Source organism: Nomascus leucogenys, chromosome 21 (assembly GCF_006542625.1).
Source record: "Nomascus leucogenys isolate Asia chromosome 21, Asia_NLE_v1, whole genome shotgun sequence".
Lineage (NCBI taxonomy): Eukaryota > Metazoa > Chordata > Mammalia > Primates > Hylobatidae > Nomascus > Nomascus leucogenys.
In genome coordinates this window covers 53,824,190-53,843,384 of record NC_044401.1, presented here as the reverse complement: position 1 = coordinate 53,843,384, position 19,195 = coordinate 53,824,190, and the positions used below count along the sequence as shown (strand labels likewise).

General features: G+C 40.5%; 1 protein-coding gene across 3 annotated transcripts in view; it reads left to right on the top strand.

The window, feature by feature from the left end:
• The window catches only part of ATG7 (autophagy related 7), a 279,185-nt gene that overhangs the window by 128,947 nt on the left and 131,043 nt on the right, over positions 1 to 19,195 (top strand). The gene's annotated exons all lie outside the window — the stretch shown is intronic.

The window sequence follows — 19,195 nt, the reverse complement described above, 5'->3', positions numbered from 1 at the left end:
ATCACAGTAGAAGATTTTAATGAATCGGCTGGGTGCAGTGGCTCATGCCTGTAATCTTGGCACTCTGGGAGCCCGAGGTGGGCGGATCACCTGAGGTCAGGAGTTCCAGATCAGCCTGGCCAACATGGTGAAACCACATCTCTACTAAAAAATACAAAAATTAGCTGGGCATGGTGGCACATGCCTGTAGTCCCAGCTACTTGGGAGGCTAAGGCAGGAGAATTGCTGGAACCTGGGAGACAGTGGTTGAAGTGAGTTGGGATTACACCACTGCACTCCAGCCTGGGGGACAGAGCAAGACTCTGTCTCCAAAAAAAAAAAAAAAGGAAAATTTTAATGAATTATTCTCAGTAATTGATGAAAAAAGGATATCAGAAGAAATCGGGAAGGGTTATTGAATTTGATTAACATGATTAATAAGCATATTCTAGTGAGTACATATAGAATACTGCACCTAACTGAAGTACATATTCTTTTTAAGCACACACATAATATTTTACAAGAATTTGCTGGAATAGATGGGATAATTAAACAAGTTTCAACAAATTTCAGAGTGAAATTATATAGATGTATACTGATTCCACTGTAATTTTTTTTTTTTTTTTTTTTTTTTTTTTTTGAGACGGAGTCTCACTCTGTCACCCAGGCTGGAGTGCAGTGGTGCGATCTCGGCTCACTGCAAGCTCCGCCTCCCGGGTTCACGCCATTCTCCTGCCTCAGCCTCTCCGAGTAGCTGGGACTACAGGTGCCCACCACCACGCCCGGCTAATTTTTTGTATTTTTAGTAGAGATGGGGTTTCACCGTGGTCTCGATCTCCTGACCTCGTGATCCGCCTGCCTCGGCCTCCCAAAGTGCTGGGATTACAAGTGTGAGCCACCGCGCCTGGCCGATTCCACTGTAATTATGCAAGAAATCAGTAATAAAAGGATAACTAGAAAATCATCCCCATATGTTTAGAAATTTAGATATATACTTATAAAACATTAATTAAGGATGACATAATGGAAATTAAGAACTATTTTAACTGAATGATTAAAAAAAATTATACCAAAATTTGTAGGATATGGAGAAAGCAGTACTTAATGAAAATGTGGCTCATGCCTGTAATCACAGCACTTAGCGGGGGGTGGGGGGGGGGTCAAGGCAGGAGGATTGCTTGAAGCCAAAAGTTTGAGACCAGCCTGAGCAACTTAGCAAGACCCTATCTCTACAAAAAATTAAAAAATTTGCCAGGTGTTATGGCACATGCCTGTAGTCCTAGCTACTTGGAGGCTGAGACAGGAGGATTGCTTAAGCCGGGGAGTTTGAGGTTATAGTGAGCTCTGATCGTGCCACTGCACTCCAGTGTAGGTGACAGAGTGAGTTTGAGCCCTTGTCAAAAAAAAGCCTTAAAACAGGCCCAAAATTAATGAGCAAATATTTGTATCAAGAAGTTGGTAAAAGCAACACAATAAATGCAAACAAGTAGAAGGTAGAAATTATTACACAGAAGAGCAGAAAGACCTGTAAAAATGCTAAACCTATGGTGAGGCTGAGCAAAAGGAAAATTAACATGTATCTTAGCATCGAATTTTTAAAAATCAGATGCAGGCTGGGCACAGTGGCTCACGCCTGTAATCCCAGCACTTGGGGAGGCTGAGATAGGCAGATCACTTAAGGCCAGGCCTTCAAGACCAGACTGGCCAACATGGTGAAACTCCATCTCTACTAAAAATAAAAAAATTAGTCAGGTATGGTGGCCTGTACCTATAGTCCCAGCTACTCAGGAGGCTGAGGCAGGAGAATCGCTTGAGCCCCAGAGGCAGAGGTTGCAGTGAGCTGAGATGGCGCCACTCTACTCCAGCCTGGGCAATAGAGTGAGACACTGTCTCAAAAAATGGAAAAATATAAATCGGATGCAAAAGAATAAATTTATAGTTCAACGTTAAAAGACAAAATGAAGTGATATTGTTAAGGAGGCAGGCAGATTTAGGTGAAAAATCATAAGGAAAGTAGAGAAATTATATAAGTCACTGGTTTTAAGAGGTAAGTAAGGAGTTGTAATTTAGAAGTGGCCTGCCTTTCCTTCCTTCCTTTCCTCCTTCCTTCCCTCCCTTCCCTTCCTTTCCTTCCTTCCTTTTTTTTTTTTTTTTCTTCCTTTCCCTTCGTTCCTATGCAGTTTTCACCTTCTTTTTGACTACGGCCCAGGTTTTTTTTTTTTAGGTTTCACTCTACTATCCGCCCCAGGCTTAGGAGTTTTTTTTTTTTTTCTAGAGTGTAGTAACACAATCTCAGCTCACTGCAACCTCCACCTCCTGGGCTCAGACGATTCTCCTGCCTCAGCCTCCCAAGTAGCCGGGATTATAGGCATAAGCCACCATGCCCAGCTAATTTTTTATTTTTAGTAGGGACAGAGCTTCACCATATTGGTCAGGCTGGTCTTGAACTCCTGACCTCAGGTGATCTGCCCACCTCAGCCTCCCAGAGTGCTGGGATTACAGGTGTGAGCCACAGTGCCTGGCCTGGAAGCGACTTTGTAGGGACTTCGGATGTAATGTGTTGATGTTCTTGACTGGGTTTAGTTACACAGATGGTCATTCTACACTACGTATAGACTACAATGTAGCCTATAGACTATATTTTACTTTTATTTCACAATGAAAAATGTTAAGATAATAAACAGGTGTTCTGCATGTATGCTTCTGCTGGCATGCCCATCATTTACACTATTCTTTATGCCAGACAGGAAGGGTCACAACCTGATACTCTCTTTCAGAGAATGCTCATCCCAGCTTGAAGGCTCTTAACACAAGAATTTCCATTTAGTAGAGGTAACCTGCTGGTAGATCATACAACTCATCAACCTTAGGCTGTAAGAGACTGAGTCCAATGTAAGTTTTCAATAATTTACCCACCCACACCATACTTAATTTAAGCCAGTGTATATGAACTTGTTGAAACTGAAACTGTTCCCTCTTATGCTGAGTACCCAGATATGCAAACCTTTAGGGGTAGGCCAATAAATAAATGACCAGAGAGGACTAGCTTGAAGACAACAGAAAATAAATAGGGACTGTGGCCAACTAGAGCTCAAGTTCTCTCTGTGGAGCAGCTGCAACCCAACTCTGGATGATTGTTACTTGAAGACTATTGGGAATAATGTTGCCATATTTTCTGAATTTTTTTTTTCCTTTGTAGAGTAGATGGAAATCTGAATTTTAATGTGAAAGTACCTGATTTTTAAGTGTTGGTTCAAACCGCACCCCCCACCCTGAAATACTGCTTGAGTCAAACCAAACCTGTACCTGGGATATGTCCAGTTAGTTAATGAGAATAACCTCAACAGCCATGCAGATTGGAGAGAGAGAATAATGTATAAAATAATGTACTATAACCTTCTTGATGGGACTTGCTTGCCAAGCATGTTCTTATATAATTCTCAACTTCAGAATTAAAAGAAACTCAACCAAAATTCATACATTACAAACGTCACTCAGGGTAATAATTTTCTTAGTGAAACCTGGCACTCTCTGCGGGGGAATGATTTTTTTTTTACCATAAGTAATTTATTAAAGGGATTGAGTAAAACTGCTAAATAGTGATATCACGCAAAGCAATTTCTTTTAGGAGAAATAGCTAAACATGGACTTTAAAAATGTGCTGCTTAATGGGTTGAATCCCAAGATGATGTGCTCCTGTTTAGATGTAGCAGGCATTTTCAAAGTGGTCCGAGCACCAGCAGCATCAGTGCCATCTGGGAACTTGCTAGAAATAAAAATTCTCAGACCCTGCCCCAGACCTAATTAATCAGAAACTGTGGGGTTGGGCCCAGCTACTTTTGTTTTAACAAGCCCTCCTGGGGATTCTGAAGCATGCTCAAGTTTTGAGAAACCACTGCTATAGCTTTTGTGCTTTGTGATTTTTTTTGTAGAATGACTTTAGAAAGTTAAACTTTGTTATTTTAAGGTTTCAAGTGAATATTTTCTTCAATGTTGACATCTTCCAAGTATCCTTCAAATAATATCTTTGGTTTGTCTTATGTCAGTAAAGTATGTGTTGGTTTAAAAAGATGACTGAGAACAGAAAGTTGTATCTTCTAAAAATTCATTTTAAAGTGAGATTCGTATGTAACAGCAGACACAATTTTATCCTCTTTCTGCCTTTCTTATCCACTACTCGTGATACCCACTCACAGCCTCACTAAGGAAGTCAGTCCACTTTATGCTTAGCCTTTAACTTAGGGGTTTTTTTTTTATGTATGCATAGGATGTATCATGCACAGAATGCCATAGAATCCTTCTCTGACCCCTCCTTCTGTTTTGTAAGCCATTCTGTGCATAAGGCCACAGTGACTTCACACTGGACTCTGGTTCTGCCTCCTACTAACTGGCAGAGTCCAGGAGGGTCCCACAACCTGTGTACTCCAGGCCCACAGACTATAAGCTCTAAGTAATGGATGCTCAGCAAATATTTTTTCTTTGCTCTAGGATCTCAACTCTCAGCAGGAGTAATAGCTGTTTAACCTACAGTGATCCTTTTATTAGTTTGTTACAGTAAGAAATACATGTTTTAATTGGATTGGAAGCCTTGAACCTTTTCTTAAATAATAAACATTTTTATGTTGAGGTATAACTTACAAACAGTAAGTACACAGATGTTAAGTGTACAACTTGGTGGGTTTTTTTTCCACATGTAAATACCCATGCAACTGAGACAATAACAGGGTGGTCGCAAGAGAACAGAAAATTCCAGGCAGCAGTTTCACATGACTAGCAAAAAGAAACTGTTGAAATAGCTGCATAGACTGGGCGTGGTTGCTCACGCCTGTAATCTCAGCACTTTGGGAGGCCAAGGCAGGCAGATCACTTGAGGTCAGAAATTCGAAACCAGCCTGGCCAACATGGTGAAACCTGGTTTCTACTAAAAATAAAAAAATTAGCTGGGGTGTAGTGGCAGGCGCCTGTAATCCCAGCTACTCAGAAGGCTGAGGTGGGAGGATTGCTTGAATCCAGGAGGCAGAGGTTGCAGTGAGCCAAGATTATGCCATTGCACTCCAGCCTGGGCAACAGAGTGAGACTCCGTCTCAAAAAATAAATTAAAAAAAGAAATACTGGATAAGCTAGGGACTGATAAGACCCTGAGAAACCAGGGTGTGAGCCAAGCTGGCTAAGAATGACTGCACCCAACATGGCTGTGGATTTGACCTAGGTTTCACCTAGAACCTCATTATGCATTCATTAACATATCACACATGCACCAGCCCTGTGAAAGTAAAGGCCAGCCTGGGCAACTTACTGAGACCCCATCTCCAAAAATATAAAATCACAAAATAAAAGGAAAATCAACTGTCAGATGCTGCTGAGAGACTGAATAAGTTGAGGATTATAAATGGCAAGATACAGGTCTTCAGTGGTCTTTTTATATTAATACAACACATTTTTTAACAATTTTTTTTTAATGGAGTCGGGGTCTCATAGCCACCACACCCAGTTTATTTAACAATCGACGTCAACAATTATCTGGTTACATAGACTTACCAGATTAATTTATCAATTTAGCAGTTAATCAAATTAGATTTCTCCTGTTTTAAAAATATTGAATATAAATTTCCGTGCTTTTAAAGTCTTAATTAAAATCAGGAATCTATTCTCTTAAATGCTTAAAGTACCTTAAGACATATCAAACAAACACTTTGCTGTAGTGATTAGAAGGTTGAATAGTACACTAACATACCATTTATAAATATGTTGATGCTATGGATTTAAATTTGTGTTTCTTAAAGATGTTCTTATTCAACAGCTTTATTGAGGTATAATTTACATACCATAAAATCCACCCATCGTAAGAATAGAGTCTGATAATTTGTAGTAAATGTGAACTGATGTGCACTTATCAATCTGAGGAAGTCTTGACAAGAATCTTTTTTGGAGTGCGGAGAGGAAGTCCTCATTGGAGTAAGTTAAAGAGAGAATGGAGAATAATATAGATGTTTCAAGGGTTTTCTTTTTCTTTTTTTTTTTTTAATCTCTCAAGGGTATTGGGGGAAGGTAGTAAGGAGAAGGAGATTAAGAGGGATTATGTCTAAAATGGTAATTGTTTCATCTTGTTTGTGTTCAGAGAAAATATTGAGGGATAGCTTGTCTGATTCCTTCTGTTTAGATAATAAAGTATGAAAAGACATCATTTAAGAAATGGAAACTGTAGCAAATGTAAACTTTTATGTAGTTTTTAAGGTTTTTTTTTCTGGTGAGTTACTTGCATTTCATTGGGAGAAAAATCTTCCTTTAAATGTTATTGGTAATCAATTATTAAGTAGGTGAAGCAGTCTGGTTCCTTTTTCCTCACATTGCTTTAGAAATTAATACAAATGCTAATGAAAAGGCAAGGAAAATAAAAACCAACAACATATTAATGACCCTGAGGTTGAAGTATGAATATCACAAGGGCAAAAATAGTTCTACACATTGGGCATTTCAGTGGATATTGGTTACTCCTTGACAAAAGATGGCACCCCTTATGCAGAAACACACTGGATTTCCCAAAGAAGCGTATAAACTAGAGCAGGTTCTCTTAAATCTTTGAATGAAGGTACTGAGTTAGTTTTGGCTGTTACTGCTCTTGGAATGTCTTTTTGTTTCCATTTTTCCAATTTACTTCCTTGTTGACATATCAATATTTAAAAGAAGTCTCTCCTCAAATTTTTGACCTACAGTAGTATAATCTCAAAAGATTGGATTAATTGGTCAGAGCATCCATTTAAACATTTTGATTTTTTATAATGTCCTGCTTATTAACGAGCTCAAATTTTTTTTTTTTTTTTTGGCGATAGAGTCTTGTTCTGTCGCCCAGACCAGAGTGCAGTGGTGTGATCTCAGCTCACTGCAACCTCCACCTCCTGGGTTCAAGTGATTCTCCTGCCTCAGCCTCCCAAGTAGCTGAGATTACAGGTGCTCGCCACCACGCCTGGCTAATTTTTGTATTTTTAGTAGAGATGGCGTTTCATCATATTGGCCAGGCTGGTCACGAACTCCTGACTTCAAGTGATCTGCCCTCCTTGGCCTCCCAAAGTGCTGGGATTATGAGCATGAGCCACCATGGCCGGCTCCAGCTCAAATTTTTTTCACCAGCCTTCAATGCTCAGCCAAGCCATTAATACCTCTGCCTTGCCTTTTATCTCCTGCTTGCATTCTTAAGGTCAGCTAGACTGAGTTTAGGGCCTTCTCAGATCTTTGCTGAGCAGGTGTGTGGTTTTGGGCATGTACCTAGCCTTGTGCCTGTGCCATGTTGTATTAGTCTATTCTCATGCTGCTAATAAAGACATACCCGAGACTAGGTAATTTATAAGGGAAAGAGGTTTAATGGACTTACAGTTCCACATGGCTGGGGAGGCCTCACAATCATGGTGGAAAGCAAAAGGGAAGCAAAGGCACATCTTAAGTGGCAGCAGACAAGGGCTTGTGGAGGGGAACTCCCTTTATAAAACCATCAGATCTCATGAGACTTACTATCATGAGAATGGTATGAGAAAGACCCGCCCCCATGATTCAGTTACCTCCCATTGGGTCCCTCCCACAACACATGGGAATTATGGGAGCTATAATTCAAGATGAGATTTGGGTGGGGACACAGCCTAATCATATCATATATTTTCTAGATTCTCAAGAATATGCTTCAGCTTTTTAAAGCCTCCTTTAGTATTTTCCAGTTTTTTTTTAAGCTTTCTGTTGGCTTATTGTCACTTCAGCTGTTACATACCAAGTCAGGAGATGATGATGTTAAACAGTTGGCTCTGATAGTTTTCAACAGTTGGCCCTGGAAAAAAGGCTGGGTGAATTCTGAATCAGGTCAAATGAGGACATCTTCCTGACACCATACAGGTGACATTTTCTAAAAGTGGAGATTATAGAAGCTCTGACCCCAAACTCCACCTCCACCCCCTTGTCCCCACTGACTATTGGGCTGCCAGTTTTCACTATGATTATGTGTTACTGATGTTCAAGGCTACTGTGGAGCTTGAGGGGGTGAGGCGATGAGAATAGGGGAAGTTGAAATGCCAAAAAAGCTTATTGTTTTACCAAGATTCAGTTTTTTCTTGAATACACAGCCCCAGATTTGGTCAGCATTCTTTTTCCCCTTATAGAAAGGATTTTCAGAGGTTCTTACTCCACTATTTTTGCTGACATCACTATGTGTCATCTTGTCATGTATTTTCTGTGTTTATCAAGCCCTATTTGGTAATAATTATATTTTACAAGTAGTAAGTGTGTAGCATTTCTTTTTTTATTATTTTTATTTTTGAGACAGGATCCCACTCTGTCGTCCAGGCTGGAGTGCAGTGTCGTGATCGTGGCTCAGTGCAGCCTCAACTTCCCAGGCTCAGGTGATCCTCCCACTTCAGCCTCCCAAGTAGCTGGGGCTACAAATGCATGCCACCACGCCTGGATAATTTTTTGTAGAGATGGGGTTTCACTGTGTTTCCCAGGCTGATCCTAAACTTCTGGGCTTAAGACATCCACCACCTTGGCCTCCCAAAGTGCTAGGATTATAGGCATGATGCCTGTAATCCCACTTCACTTGGCCATGTGTAGCATTTCTCTTTCCTTCCTTTCCTCCTTTCCTTTTCTTCCTTCCTTGCTTTTTTTTTGTTTTTGTTTTTTTGGTTGTTGTTGTTTTTTTTTTTTTTTTTTTTTTTTTTTTTGAGATGGAATCTTACTCTGTTACCCAGGCTGGAGTGTAGTGGCATGATCCCGGCTCACTGCAACCTCTGCCTCCCAGGCTCAAGTGATCCTTTCGCCTCAGTCTCCCAAGTGGCTGGGACTATAGTTGCACATCCCCCCGCCTGGCTAATTTTTGTATTTTTGGTAGAAATGGGGTTTCATCATATTGCCAAGGCTGGTCTCTAACTCCTGGACTCAAGTGATCTGCCCGCCCCAGCCTCCCAAAGTGCTGGGATCACAGGCGTGAGCCACCGTTCCCAGCCCATATGTAGCATTTCTATTGCCATGTTTTTTTGAGACAGTTTCTTGCCCCATCACTCAGGCTGGAGGGCAGCGGTGCAGTCATGGCTCACTGAAGCCTCAAATTCCTGGCTTAAGTGATCCTCCTGCCTCAGCCCCCCACCAAGTTACTGAGATTACAAGCATCTGCTACTGTGCCCGGTTAATTTAAAAAAAATTTCTGTAGAGATGACATCTTGCTATATGGCCCAGGCTGGTCTTGAACTCATGGCTTCAAGCAGTCCTCTTTTTTTTTTTTTTTTTTTTTTTTTTTTTGAGACAGTCTTGCTCTGTCACCCAGGCTGGAGTGCAGTGGCGCAATCTCGGCTCACTGCAAGCTCCGCCTCCCGGGTTCATGCCATTCTCCTGCTTCGGCCTCTCCAGGTAGCTGGGACTACAGGTGCCTGCCACCACGCCCGGCTAATTTTTTTGTATTTTTAGTAGAGACGGGGTTTCACTGTGGTCTCGATCTCCTGACCTCGTGATCCGCCTGCCTCGGCCTCCCAAAGTGCTGAGATTACAAGCATGAGCCATCGCGCCTGGCCCAAGCAGTCCTCTTGCCTCAGCCTCTGTATTAGTCCATTTTCATGCTGCTGATAAAGATATACCCGAGACTGGGCAGTTTACAAAAGAGGGAGGTTTTATCAGACTTACAGTTCCACATGGCTGGGGAGGCCTCACAATCCTGGCGGAAGGTAAGGAGGAGCAAGTCGCATCTTACATGGATGGCAGCAGGCAAACAGAGCTGTGCAGAGAAACTCCCATTCTTAAAACCATCAGATCTTGTAAGACCCATTAACTATCACGAGAACAACATGGGAAAGACCCACCCCCGTGATTCAATCATCTCCCACTGGGTCCCTCCCATAACACATGGGAATTATGGGAGCCACAGATGAGATTTGATTGGGGACACAGAGCCAAACCATATCATTCTGCCCCTGGTCCCTCTCAAATTTCATATCTTCACATTTCAAAACCAATCATGTCTTCCCAACAGTCCCCCAAAGTCTCAACTAATTTCAGCATTAACGCAAAAGTCCACAGTCCAAAGTCTCATCTGAGACAAGGCAAGTCCCTTCTGCCTATGAGCCTGTATAAATCAAAAGCAAGTTACTTCCTAGATGTAATGGGGGTACAGGCATTGAGTAAATACAGCCATTCCAAATTGGAGAAATTGACCAAAACAAAGGAGCTCAGGCCCCATGCAAGTCTGAAATCCAGTGGGGCAGTCAAATCTTAAAGCTCCAAAATGATCTCCTTTGACTCCAAAGCTCCAAAATGATCTCATTTGACTCCGTGTCTCACATCCAGGTCATGCTGATGCAAGAGGTGGGAAGGCATGATTGGTTCCCATGGTCTTGGGGCAGCTCTGCCCCTGTGGCTTTGCAGGGGTGCAGCCTCCCTCCTGGCTGCTTTCACAGACTGGCGTTGAGTATCTGGCTTTTCTAGGCACACAGTGCAAGTTGTCAGTGAATCTGTCATTCTGAGGTCTGGAGACAGTGGCCCTCTTCTCACACCTTCACTAGGCAGTGCTGCAGTAGGAACTCTGTGTGGGGGCTCTGACCCCACATTTTCCTTCCACACTGCCCTAGCAGAGGTTCTCCATGAAGACCCCACCCCTACAGCAAACTTCAGCCTGGGTGTCCAGCCATTTCCATACATCTTCTGAAATCTAGGCATAGGTTCCCAAACCTCAATTCTTGACTTCTGTGCACTTGCAGGCTCAAAACCATGTGGAAGCAGTCAAGTCTTGGGGCTTGCATCCTCTGAAGCCACGGCATGAACTCTGTTGGCCCCTTTCAGCCACAGCTGGAGTGGCTGGGATGCAGGGCACCAAGTCCTTAGGCTGTACATGGCACAGGGACCCTGGGCTCGGCCCTTGAAACCACTTTTTCCTCCTAGGCTTCAGGGCCTGTAATGGGAGGGGCTGCCACAAAGTTCTCTGACATGCCCTGGAGGCATTTTTCCCATTGTCTTGGTGATTAACATTTTGGCTCCTAGTTATTTAAGCAAACTTCTGCAGCTGGCTTGAATTTCTCCTCAGAAAATGGGATTTTCTTTTCTATTGCATTGTCAGGCTGCAAACTTTCCAAACTTTTATGCTCTGTTTCCCTTTTGAAACTGAATGCCTTTGACAGCACCCAAGTTACCTCTTGAATGCTTTGCTGCTTAGAAATTTCTTCTACCAGATACTCTAAATCATCTCTCAAGTTCAAAGTTCCACAAATCTCTAGGGCAGGGCAAAATGACACCAATCTCTTTGCTAAAACATAGCAAAAGCCACCTTTGTTCCAGTTCCCAACAAGTTCCTCATCTCCATTTGAGACCACCTCAGCCTGGACCTTATTGTTTATATCACTGTCACCATTTTTGTCAAAGCCATTCAGCAAGTCTCTAGGAAGTTCCAAACTTTGCCACATTTTTCTGTCTTCTTCTGAGCCTTCCAAACTGTTCCAACCTCTACCTGTTACCCAGTTCCATATTTGCTTCCACATTTTGGGTATCTTTTCAGCAACACCCCACTCCTGGGTACCAGTTTACTGGATTAGTCCATTTTTATGCTGTTGATAAAGACATACCTGAGACTGGGCAATTTACAAAATTAAGAGGTTTATTGGACTTACAGTTCACATGGTTGGGGAGGCCTCACAATCCTGGCAGAAGGTAAGGAGGAGCAAGTCACATCTTACATGGATGGCAGCAGGCAAAGAGAGAGCTTGTGCAGGGGAACGCCTCTTTAAAACTGTCATATCTTGTGTGATCCATTAACTATCATGAGAACAGCATGGGAAAGACCCACCCCCATGATTCAATAGTCTCCCACTGGGTCCCTCCCATAACATGTTGGAATTATGGGAGCTACAATATGAGATTTGGGTGGGGACACAGAGCAAATCCATATTAGTCTCCCAAAGTGCTGGGATTACAGGTGTGAGCCATCTTGCTGGCCAGAGCATCTTTTCATATGCTTACTTGTATATCTTCTTTGGTGAGGTATCTGTTAAGATCTTTGGCTCATTTTTTAATTGGGTTGTTTGTATTTTTATTGTTGTGTTCTAAGAGTTCTTCATGTATTTTGGATAACAGTCCTTTATTAAATGTGTCTTTGTAAATAGTTTCTCGTGGCCTGCAGCTGGTCTTTTCATCCTCCTGATGGTTTGTTTCTTTTTCAGAGCAGAAATGTTTAATTTTAATAAAGTCCAGCCTACCAATTACAGATGGCCCTTGACTTATAATAGTTTGACTTACAATTTTTCAGTTTACCATGGTGTGAGAGTAATAGGCATTCGTTGGAAACATATTTCAAATTGTGGATTTTGATATTTTCCCAGGCTAGTGATATGTGGTATGATATTCTCTTGAGATGCCAGGCAGTGGCAGCAAGCTGCAGCTCCACTCAACCACACGATCGTGAGGGTAAACAACTATCGACTAGTACTCTGTGTTGCACTGTGTTGCCAGATGATCTTGCCCAACTGCAGGCTGACATAAATGTTCTGAACATGTTTAAGGGAGGCTAGGCTCAGCTATGATGTTCAGTAGTTAGGTGTAATAAATGCATTTTATACTTAGGGTGTTTTCAACTTATAGTGGGTGTATACCCCCATCCTAAGTTGAGGAGCATCTGTTTCTCTTTCATAGATCATGCCTTTGGTGTTGTATCTAAAAAGACATTGCCAAACCCAGAGTCATCTAGATTTTCTCCCATGTTATCCTTTAGGAGGTTTATAGTTTTGTGTTTTATATGTAGGTAGGTCTGTTATACATTTTGAGTTATTTTTTGTGATGGGTATAAGGTGTGAAAGGTGTGTGTCTAGGTTCTTTTTTTTTGTTTGTTTTCTTTTTCATGTGGTTGTCCAGTTGAGCAGATTATCTTTTCTGCATTGTGTTGCCTTGGCCCCATTGTCAAAGATCAGTTGACTAAGGTGGGTCTAATTCTGGGCTCTCTGTTCTGTGATATATTTTTTTATTCTTTCACCAACCACACTGTCTTGCTGACTGTAGCTGTACAGTCGGTCTAGAAGTTAGGTAGTGTCAATCCTCCAACTTTGTCCTTCTTTAATATTATGTTGGCTAATCTGGGTCTTTTGCCTCCCTACAAAAACTTTACAATCAGCTTGTTTTATATGTACACAATACATTGCTGTGATTTTGATACGATTGCATTGACTCTATAGGTCAAATTGGGAAAAACTTGATTATCTCGACATATTAAGTCCTCCTATCCATGAACAAGAAATACCACTTTATTTTTAGATTGTCTCCAACTTCTCTCATCAGTAGTTCTCCATATGTACATTTTGTACATATTTTGTTAGATTTGTACCTAGGTATTTTTGGGTGTTGCTAATGTGAATGATATTATATGGTTTTTTAAAATTAAAATTTGATAGTATTTGAACATCAATTCAGAAATTTGTCTTGTTGACAAATGTACTTTATTCATAGATTTTTCTTTCAATTTTTTTTGTTTTTTTTTGTTTTTGTTTTTGTTTTTGTTTTTTTTTTTGAGATGGAGTCTCGCTCTGTCACCCAGGCTGGAGTGCGGTGGCGCAATCTCGGCTCACTGCAAGCTCCGCCTCCCGGGTTCACGCCATTCTCCTGCCTCAGCCTCTCCGAGTAGCTGGGACTACAGGCGCCCGCCACCACGCCCGGCTAATTTTTTGTATTTTTAGTAGAGACGGGGTTTCACCATGGTCTCGATCTCCTGACCTCGTGATCCGCCCGCCTCGGCCTCCCAAAGTGTTGGGATTACAAGCGTGAGCCACCGCACCCGGCCTTCTTTCAATTTTTTATGTGATAAAATACATATAAAATTTGCCATTCTGTTTTTAAACGTACAGCTCAGTGGTATTAAATTCCTTCATAATATTGGTAGTTATCACCACCACTTACCTTCACAATTCTTTTCTCTTATAGAACTGAAACTCTATAACCATCAAACAATAACTCCCCATTTTCTTCTCTCTCCAGCCCTGCCAGCCACTTTTCTAAGTCCCTCATAAGTAGAATCATACATTATTTGTCTTTTTGTGATTGGCTCATTCCACTTAGTATAATGTTCTCAAAGTTCCTCCATGGTGTAGCATGTGTCAGAATTTCCTTACTCTTTAAGGTTGAATAATATTTCATTGTATGTAGCATATACTACATTTTGTTTATCCATTCATCCATGGATGGACACTTGGATTGCATCCACATTTTAGCTATTGTGAATAATGCTGTTATGTACATGAGTGTACAACTATTTCTTCAGTTCCCTGCTTTTAATTCTTTTGGGTGTATAGCCAGAATTGAATTGCTGGATTCTTTTGGGTATATATCCAGAATTGAATTGCTGGATCTTATAATTCTTTTTTATTTTTATTTATTTATTTTTTTTTTGAGACGGAATCTTGCTTTGTCACCCAGGCTGGAGTGCAGTGGCGCGATCTCGGCTCACTGCAAGCTCTGCCTCCCGGGTTCACGCCATTCTCCTGCCTCAGCCTCTCCAAGTAGCTGGGAGGACTACAGGCGCCCACCACCACGCCCGGCTAATTTTTTGTGTTTTTAGTAGAGACGGGGTTTCACCATGGTCTCGATCTCCTGACCTTGTGATCCGCCTGCCTCGGCCTCCCAAAGTGCTGGGATTACAAGCGTGAGCCACCACGCCCGGCTCTCTTTTAATTTTTTCAAGTAACTGCCATGCAATTTTTTATGATGGCTGCAGCATTTTACATTCCAATCAGCAATGTAGAAGGGTTTTTTTTTTTATCGTCACATGCTTGTCAACACTTGTTATTTTTCTTTTTTCTTTTAAAATAGTAGCCATTCTAATGTATGTAAGGTGGGGTCTCACTCTTTTACTTGCAGTTCTCTAATTATTAGTGATGTTGAGCATCTCTTCATGTGCTTATTGGCCATTTGTATATCTTTAGAGAAATGTCTGTTTACATCACCCATCCATTTTTTAACTGGGTTGTTTGTTGTTGAGTTTTAGTATTACCTGTATATTCTGTATATTAATTTCTTATTAGGGCTGGGCACAGTGGCTCATGCCTGTAATCCCAGCACTTTGGGAGCCCAAGGTGGGCGGATCATGAGGTCAAGAGATGGAGACCATCTTGGCCAACATGGTGAAACCCTGTCTCTACTAAAAATACAAAAATTAGCCAGGCATGGTGAGACGTGCCTGAGTCTCAGCTACTCAGGAGCCTGAGGCAGGAGAATCACTTGAACCCAGGAGGTGGAGGTTGCAGTGAGCCGAGATCACGCCACTGCACTCCAGCCTGGCGACACAGCGAGACTGTCTCCAGAAAAAAAAAAAAATTCTTATCAGATATGATTTGCAGATTATTTTGTCCCATTCCAGAAGTTGCCCTTTTACTCTGTTGATGTTGTCCATCTATGAAATTCAGTCTATTTTTTTCGTTTCCTGTGCCTTTGATGTCATATCTAAGAAATCATTGCTAAATCCATTGTTGTGCAGCTTTTGCCCTGTGTTTTCTTCTAAAAGTTTTATAGTTTTAGGTCTTCCATTTAGGTCTTTGATCTATTTCGAGTTAATTTTTTGATATGGTGTTAGGTGAGAGTCCAATTTCCTTCTTTTGCCTGTGGATATCCAGTTTTCCCGGTATCATTCATTCAAAAGACTCCTTTTTTTACTGAAACACCAGGGTTTCTGTCTAGGTCCTGCTGCTGCTTGGTGCACAGAAAGCCAATCACTGAGACAAGTATGGCCAAGAAAGAAGGCTTTAATCCGGTGCTGCAGCCAAGGAGATAGGAGCTCAGTCTGAAGTCCATCTCCCTGACTGACTAAAACTAGGGCTTTATATAGCAGGGAGGAAATGTAACAACATGTAAGAAAATAAAAACTAGAGAGGGGTAAGGAGGCATCTGGTGCCGTGATCTGATGAGTTCCAGTTATTTGATTCTTTTTTTTTTTTTTTAATAGGCCTGAAGGTCCTTTCCTGAGGGAAGGAACTCAGATAAAACAAATAGGAGTTTCAAGCTTTAACAGCAGAAGGGTCAATTTCCGTGTTTATCCAAAAGCAACTGTCTGTGGGACTCTTGGGTTGGTTTCACTTTTTTTCATTGGATGATCTTGGCACCCTTGTCAGAAATTGAGACTGTATCTGTGAGGATTGTTCCTGCGTGCTCTATTCTGTTTCATTGGTCTATGAATATGTCTTGTCTCTATGCCAGTACTACACTGAACGTTGTAGCTTTGTACTATAGTAAATTTGATTACTGTAGCTTTGTAGTAAGTTTGGAAATCAGGAAGTGTGAGTCTCCAGCTTTGCTCCTCTTCAAGATTGTTTTGGCAATTAAGTGTCTCCTAAGATTACATATGAATTTTAGGATGGCTTTTTATTTCTGCAAAAAAACACCATTGGATTTCTATAGAGATCACAATGAATCTGTAGATTTCCTTGGGTAGGATCTTAGTACTAATTCTTCCAATTCATGAATATGCGTTGTGTTTCCATTTATTTATGATGGGGTGTATTTCCATTTATTTATGATGTCTTTAATTTCAGCATTGTTTTATAATTTTTATTGTATAAGTCTTTCACCTCAAGTTAATTCCTAAGCATTATATTCTTTTTGATGCTATTGTAAATAAACTTATAGTTTCTTTTTTAGATTGTTCATTATTAGTGCATAGAAATGTAACTGGTTTTCATGTTAACTTTGTATCCTGCTGCTTTGCTGAATTCAGTTTTCGTAGACTGTAGGGTTTTGTACATGTAAAATCATATCATTTGCAAGCAGAAATCGTTTTACTTCTTCCTTTTCAATTTGGATGCCTTTTATTTATTTTCCTTGACTAATTTCTCTGGCTAGAACTTCTAGTATTGTGTTGAATAGAAGTGGTGAAATTAGGCATCCTTGCCTTTTTCCTGATCTTAGAGAGAAAGCGTTCCTTCTTTCATCACTGTGTATGATATTTGCTGTGGGTTTTGTTGCATATGGCTTTTATTATGTTGAGGCAGTTTCCTTCTATTCCTAGTTTAAGTGTTTTTATCATGAAAGGGGTTGAATTTTGTCAAATGCTTTTTCTGCATCAATCGAGATGATTGTGTGGCTTTTCCTCCCCACTTTCTTCAGTTTATATAGTGTTACATTGGTTTTTCATCCTTCCATTCCAGGAATAAATCTCACTTGATCATGTTGTATAATCCTTTTAATATAAGATATGATCTAATATGTAGAAAACTGTAAAGATGTCACAAAAAAAACTTTGACTTAATAAATGAATTCAGCAAAGTAGCAGAATGCAAAGTCAACACAGTTTACTGTTATTTCATTGAGGATTTTTGCTTTAATTTATAAGTGGTATTAGTCCATGGTTTTCTCATAGTGCCTTTGTCTAGCTTTGGTGTCAGGCCACTGCTGGCCTCATAGAATGACTTAGGAAGTGTTCCATCTTTAATTCTTTAGAAAAATTTGAAAAGCAGTGGTACTAGTTCTTTAAATGTTTGATAGAACTCACCAGCGGAACCATCAGGTGCAGGGCTTTTGTTTGTCAGGAGATTTTTGATTACTGATTCAGTCTCCTTATTAGTTATAGATCTATTCAGATTTTCCGTTTCTTTGTGATTTCATTCTGATGGGTTTTGTGTTTCTAGGAATTTGTCTATTTTCATCTAGGTTATGGTATTATGTTTGTAATTTCAAATTCCACTTGTTCATTGCTAGTATACTGGAAAATAATTGAGTTGTTTTTTTTTTTTTTTCTTTTTTTTGACATGGAGTCTCGCTCTTGTTGCCCAGGCTGGAGCGCGATCTTGGCTCACTGTAACCTCCACCTCCTCCCAGGTTCAAGTGATTTTCCTGCTTCGGCTTCCTGAGTAGCTGGGATTCCAGGTGCACACAACCACACCCAGCTAATTTTTTAATTATTAGTAGAGATGGGGTTTTGTCATGTTGGCCAGGCTGGTCTCAAAGTCCTGACTTCAGGTCATCCACCCACCTCGGCCTCCCAAACTACTGGGATTACAGGCATGAGCCACCGTGCCCGGCCTAGTCTTATATATTGACTGTGTATCCTGCACCCTATGTATCCTGCAGTGTTGCTATGATTGCGTGTTAGTTCCAACAGTGTTTTTATTGATTTGGGTTTTCTACGTGGGCAGTCATGTCATCTATGAACAGACAGTTTTATTTTTTCCTTCCCAATCAGAATACCCTTTATTTCTTTTTCTTATTTCATTAACTAGGCCTTCTATTATGATGTTGAAAAGGAGCGGTGAGGGGATTGTCTTGCCTTGTTCCTGTTTTCTTGCCTTCTTGCCTTCATGGAGAAACTTCTGGTTTTTCACCATTAGTTAAATTCTTAGATGTAGAGATTTTGTGGATGTTCTTTATCAAATTGAAGTTTCCCTCGATTCCTAGTTTACTGAGAGTTTTTGTCATAAATGACTGTTCAATTTTGTAAAATGTTCTTTCTGCGCCTGTTGATATGATGTGATTTTCTTCTTTTGCCTATGGATGTGATGGTTTATATTGATTTTCAAATGTTGAACCAGGCTTGTGCACCTGGGATAAATCCTACATGATCATGGCGTATAATTCTTTTTATATACAGTCATGTGTTGCTTAATGATGGGGATACATTCTAAGAAATGTGTTTGGTGATTTCATTGTTGTATGAACATCGTAAAGTGTCCTTATACAAACCGTGACAGCATAAGCCTACTGCACACCTAGGCTATATGGTATAGCTTGTTGCTCCTAGGCTGCAAGCCTGTATATTATGTACCTGTAATGAACACTGTAGACAACTATAACACAACGGTAAGTACTTGCGTATCTAAATGTATCTCAATGTAGAAAAAGTACAGTAAAAGTACGGTATAAAAGATTTTTTTAAAATGGTACACCTGTGCAGAATACTTACCATAAATGGAGTTTGTAGGGCTGGAAGTTGCTCTGGGTGAGTCAGTAGTGAGTGACCGTGAAGGTCTAGGACAATTTGTATACCACTGTAGCCTTGATAAACAACACTAAACTTAAAAAATATTTTTTGGTCTTCAGTAATAAATTACCTTTAGCTTACTGTAACCTTTTTCACTTTATGAATGTTTTGATTAAAAACTTTTTTTACTCTTTTGTAATAACACCTAGCTTAAAACACAAACAAATTGTACAGCCATACAAAAACATTTTTTCTTCATATCCTTATCCTGTATGCTTTTTCCTTTAAAAATTTTTATTTTATTAAACTTTTTTT